The sequence below is a fragment of the Pseudophryne corroboree genome, chromosome 11 (genome assembly GCF_028390025.1).
Source record: "Pseudophryne corroboree isolate aPseCor3 chromosome 11, aPseCor3.hap2, whole genome shotgun sequence".
NCBI lineage: Eukaryota > Metazoa > Chordata > Amphibia > Anura > Myobatrachidae > Pseudophryne > Pseudophryne corroboree.
In genome coordinates, this window is record NC_086454.1 from 14,159,178 (window position 1) to 14,163,476 (window position 4,299).

Sequence of the window (4,299 nt, forward strand, 5' to 3'; positions counted from 1 at the left end):
AAATACACAAACATAATAGAACCGGTAGGAGACAGAACTATATTTTCTAAGCACACATTCTCCCACCTCATGGTAAGGCTCCTGTCTCTTCTTCCTGGCAGCTGCCCTCTGGTCCAGAGCACTGATCGAGGACTCAGATCCACACACACAGCAAACTGGGCATGTGTAGCAGCTCTGCTCTGTCCCTTAAACTGCATGATGTGGTGGCAGCTCTAAAAATCGGATTATATGCCATTGCAATTATTGTCATAATTTGAGCCATTTGCCAAGAGGAGGGGGTTCCAGGCAACCGGAACCCCCCTGCGTTTGCCTATGCTTCTCCCTACAATCTTACCTCATTGAGTATGCCCAATCTCATCCGATCTTGGAAGCGATACAGTGTTGGGCCTGGTCAGTACCTGGTGGGCAACCACCTGGGAATACCATGTATGGTAGGTCTCTGGACGATAAGAGTCATACATGAGTAGAGACCCCAATAGTAATATCTTCTCTATCAGATTTTCACAGTGATCACATACGCTTATGAGAAGCAATATTTTACCGTGGAGTGTTTTCTTAAGGCATACCTAATAAAAGTTAATTTTTACAATTTAGTTAATTTTCTTTGCTATTGTAGCTACTGTTTCTGGACTTGGAGTGCTCCCCACCATGGTAAAGCATGAACAAGTCTGTTTTTTGGGGAAAATTCCTTAAAACCGCATGTCAGCATTTTGTCATGCGCGCATTTAAAATGTTGGTATTGTTACTATGTCGGCATTTTGAACATGTCGGCATAATGAATGTCGGTATTTTGGTTGTGTCGGTATTTTGACTGTTGGTCAATGGCTGTTGAGATTAGGAACGTCAGTATTGTGTCCGTCGGTAAATCAACTGCTACCCGTCATAATGTGCATTGGGGGCACTGTGTGGCATAATGTGCATTAGGGGTACTGTGTGGCATAATGTGCAATGGGAGTACTGTGTGGCATAATGTGCATTGAGGGTACTGTGTGGCATAATGTGCATTGGGGTACTGTGTGGCATAATGTGCATTGGGAGTACTGTGTGGCATAATGTGTACTGGCAGCCCTACAATGTCACATCATACTGTATTGAACTAGGGCACTATGGTTCATACAATAAACCAGGGCACTACTACGGGACATAACATTAAGAGCTGCCTCTCTAGAAGCATTGGGACAGGGGTCCCTTTAAAATGTTGCTATGGGGTCCAGAAAGTTCTGGCTACACCCCAGGGTGGCATGCCATGCTGTATATAAGTACATTGTAGACAAGGTTGAACACAAGGTGCCAGTGTTTAATGTGGGAGACACGAGTATTTGAGGGCATTCTACATAAGGTTTTGCCATATTTCTCTTTTCTACATACCGCTGTGCCAGGTTTCTCCTAACACAAGACAGCTGTACTTTACCATCAGTCCAGTATCCCTGTAATGCTCCCGATGCACAGGATATATGGGTCTGTAACAGCGCTCATTAATTCTATGGTGTTTGAACAGAATTTCAGTGGGCTGAAAATATTATCCAAGAAGGAAGAGAAAAATGATGTTTGTAATCAAATTCCGGGCAAAGATTCTCCATTATATCATTAAAGTGCATCAATATGTAATCGTGTTTAGTGCTTCGCAGTCATTTGACACATTCTAAATGGCTCAATGTCAGCCGCTTGCCAAAAAATGTATGTGTCTGGCCTAACACTGTCATTTACATAACAGCTTCAGCTAAAAGAGAAAAAAGAAAGAAAGAAAAGGAAATACAAATTTCAGGTACACTGCGATCCAAGTGAGTGGATATTATACACAGACAGAAGAGTCAGGCTTTTCAGGTGTAAATTATGCTGAACTCCTAAACCATTTGTTCTACAATAGCTTTGAGGGGCAACCAATAAAATGTCTGTGAAGGTGTCCGATAAACACTTTTACTCATACAGCACCTAGGGGCCCGATCCTGCATCGTACATTGGACCAAACAGTCGCAACTGTCTGCAGTGCCCATGTGCCGCAATGGCTGCTGCTCCCCCGGCTTTGGTTGCAGTGGTGTAGAGCATTCTCTGGGCAGGTTGTAGATAAAGATGTGTCTAATTTAGAGCAGATCTTACTAGATACTTCTAAACCGCAGTGCAGCAGTGGCGAAGCTAGGCTTTCTGTCACCCAAGGCAAAGACTCATCTGTGCAACACTCCAACACACCATCTTAATAATAATGATAGTTTTCCACACTGGAGAGGGCACAGCCAAGTCTAATGTGGCGCTTTGGCTTGCCCCCTACAAATGCTATCACTTACACTAATCTGCTCCCCTGACCCCATACATGATACACTTAGCAATATTCATTGTTGTGGAATAAGTGCCAGTGAACTTACTGTATATTCAATGTAGCCACCATGTTCCAGGCTGTACAAACAAAATAATTGTTTATTGACCTAAAACTCAATGACATGCTATGCCTTCCATAGAGACAGCGTCTCAAACTGTACCCCTGCAAAATATGTGCATGAGGGTGCTGTGATGGCATATACAATGTGCATGAGAGGGATGTGATGGCATATAAGATGCATGAGGGGGCTGTGATGGCATATACAATGTGCATGAGAAGGATGTGATGGCATACAAGATGCATGAGGGGGCTGTGATGGTATATAAGATGCATGAGGGGGATGTGATGGCATACAAGATGCATGAGGGGGCTGTGATGGTATATAAGGTGCATGAGGGGGATGTGATGGCATATAAGGTGCATGAGGGGGATGTGATGGCATATACGGTGCATGAGATGGATGTGATGGCATATAAGGTGCATGTGATTGCATATAAGGTGCATGAGAGGGTTGTGATGGTATATAAGGTGCATATGGGAACTGGGATGGCATATAAAGTACAAGAGAGGCTGTGATGGCATATAAGGTGCATGAGGGGCTGTGATGGCATATAAGGTGCATGAGGGGGCTGTGATGGTATATAAGGTGCATGAGAGGGATGTGATGGCATATAGGGTACAGAGAGGGATGTGATGGCATATAAGGTGCATGAGGGGGCTGTGATGGTATATAAGGTGCATGAGGGGGATGTGATGGCATATAAGGTACAGAGAGGGCAGTGATGGCATATAAGGTGCATGAGGGGGCTGTGATGGCATAGACCAGGCATATCCAAACTGCAGCCCTCCAGCTGTTGTGAAACTACATATCCCAGCATGCCCTGACACAGTTTTGCTGTCAGAGAATGCTAAAGCTGTGTCAGGGCATTCTGGGATGTGTAGTTTCTCAACAGCTGGAGGGCTGCAGTTCGGACATGCATGACATAGACGGTGCACAAGAGGGATATGATGGCATATAAGGTGCATGAGGGGGCTGTGATGGTATATAAGGTGCATGAGGGGATGTGATGGCATATACGGTACAGAGAGGGATGTGATGGCATATAAGGTGCATGAGGGGGCTGTGATGGCATATAAGGTACAGAGAGGGATGTGATGGCATATAAGGTGCATGAGGGGATGTGATGGCATATAAGGTACAGAGAGGGATGTGATGGCATATAAGGTGCATGAGGGGGCTGTGATGGTATATAAGGTGCATGAGGGGGCTGTGATGGCATATAAAGTGCATGAGGGGGCTGTGATGGCATATAAGGTGCATGAGGGGGCTGTGATGGTATATAAGGTGGATGAAGGGGCTGTGATGGCATATAAGGTGCATGAAGGGGCTGTGATGATATATAAGGTGCATGAGGGGATGTGATGGCATATAAAGTGCATGAGGGGGCTGTGATGGCATATAAGGTGCATGAGGGGCTGTGATGGTTTATAAGGTGCATGAAGGGGCTGTGATGGCATATAAGGTGCATGAAGGGGCTGTGATGGTATATAAGGTGCATGAGGGGATGTGATGGTATATAAGGTGCATGAGGGGGATGTGATGGCATATAAGGTACAGAGAGGGATGTGATGGCATATAAGGTGTGAAGTGAGTGGTCCAGGCAGCATAATGAGGCAATTTGCGTTGAATTGTCTCATCGTGGTCCCATCCCCCACTTTACAATGCTGGCTATTGCCAGGGAGGGGGCAGCCAAAAAGCATAAACTGGTAACACATGACAATTATATGCTGATAATCCTCTCTGACACAAATATCACATGGCGCAAAGTAGAATTAACCGCTTCAGTGGTTTGCCCAGAAATTTTCCGCCCTTGCCAGCGATGACAGCGCTGGGAACCCCGGAAAATTTCCGGGCATACTACTGACTGATATCCCAGGGACAGTCGTGCAGCGTGCACAGCGCCCGGGAATCAGTATACTCCATT

The 4,299-nt window shown here is 45.5% G+C and overlaps 1 pseudogene; it reads left to right on the forward strand.

Moving 5' to 3' along the window:
- The first annotated feature begins 320 nt into the window (after positions 1 to 320).
- Positions 321 to 438, forward strand: LOC134971534 (5S ribosomal RNA; annotated as a pseudogene).
- Positions 439 to 4,299: the final 3,861 nt, after the last annotated feature.